General features: G+C 55.9%; 1 protein-coding gene across 1 annotated transcript in view; it reads right to left on the minus strand.

Moving 5' to 3' along the window:
- Nucleotides 1–1190, minus strand: part of FAM159B (family with sequence similarity 159 member B) — a gene marked incomplete at its 5' end in the record, with an annotated part of 21757 nt that overhangs the window by 13921 nt on the left and 6646 nt on the right. The window lies entirely within an intron of this gene.

A 1190-nucleotide genomic window follows, 5' to 3' on the forward strand; every position in this document is an offset into this window, starting at 1 on the left:
CCCCCACGCTGGCCACAACCTCATGGGATGAGGGTCCCTGCTGGGGGGCTTGGCCAGTTTGCAAACACCCATCAGTCCCTCACCCAGGCTGGCCAGGCACCCCAGCAGGGACCTCCACCCTGAAGGGGGTGTGGCCAGCCTGCAAACAGCCATCAGCCCCTCACCCAGGCTGGCCATGCCCTCCCAGCGGGGACCCTCACCCCATTGCAGCATGGCCAGCCTGCAAACCACCACAGGTCCCTCGTCCAGGCTGCCCAATGCCCCAAGGGAACCCCCACCCTGATCCGGGACACCCTTCAGGGTAAACCAGCCTGCCCCCACCTGTGCACCAGGCCTCTATACTAATAAAAGGGCAATATGCTAATTAGACTGGGAGACCTTCTAGGAGACCTTCCAGATGTTCTTCTGGAGAAAGCCATGGTAGCGGAACCGAGGTAGAGGCGGTTAGAGGCCAAGAGGGGAGGGCAGTTGTGGGTGATCAGGGTGGCAGGGAGGGCAGTCAGGGGCGACCGGGCCTGTAGGGAAGGGCAGTTAGGGGCAACCACCAGCCGGCCCGGATTGCGGGAGGGATGTCCGACTGCCAGTTTAGGCCCGATCCTTGTAAACTGGCAGTAGGACATCCTTCGAGGGGTCCCAGATTGGAGAGGGTTGAGGAACACCCCCTCCCCCATGCACAAATTTCATGCACTGGGCCACTAGTCTGTTAATATTAGTATAAAATATCATGTGAATTCATATTATAGGTAAAAGGTTACATGATTCCCTAGAGATAGTTCAAAAACATCTCAATCATGACTCTGTTATTAATATATTCCAGAAGCAAAGATCAGTTTTACCAACAAAAGATGACTATAAAAACATTTGCCGCCCCCTGACCGGTTTGGCTCAGTGGATGGAGCATTGGCCTGCGGACTGAAGGGTTTCAGGTTTGATTCCGGTCAAGGGCATGTACCTTGGTTGCGGGCCCATCCCCAGTACAGGGTGTGCAGGAGGCAGCTGATCTATGTCTCTCTCTCATTGATGTTTCGGGCTCTCTATCCCTCTCTCCCTCTCTCTCTCTCTCCCTCCCTCCCTCCCTATTTGAAAAAAAAACCTCAGGGGGTTACTGTAGAAAAGACTTAGGGGTGTGGGGGGCATGGGAGCCCTCAGGGAGGAGGTGGTGAGAAACTTCCCCTGGGGAAGCCCCGCCC

Source organism: Myotis davidii, unplaced genomic scaffold (assembly GCF_000327345.1).
Source record: "Myotis davidii unplaced genomic scaffold, ASM32734v1 scaffold135, whole genome shotgun sequence".
NCBI classification, from domain to species: Eukaryota; Metazoa; Chordata; class Mammalia; order Chiroptera; family Vespertilionidae; genus Myotis; species Myotis davidii.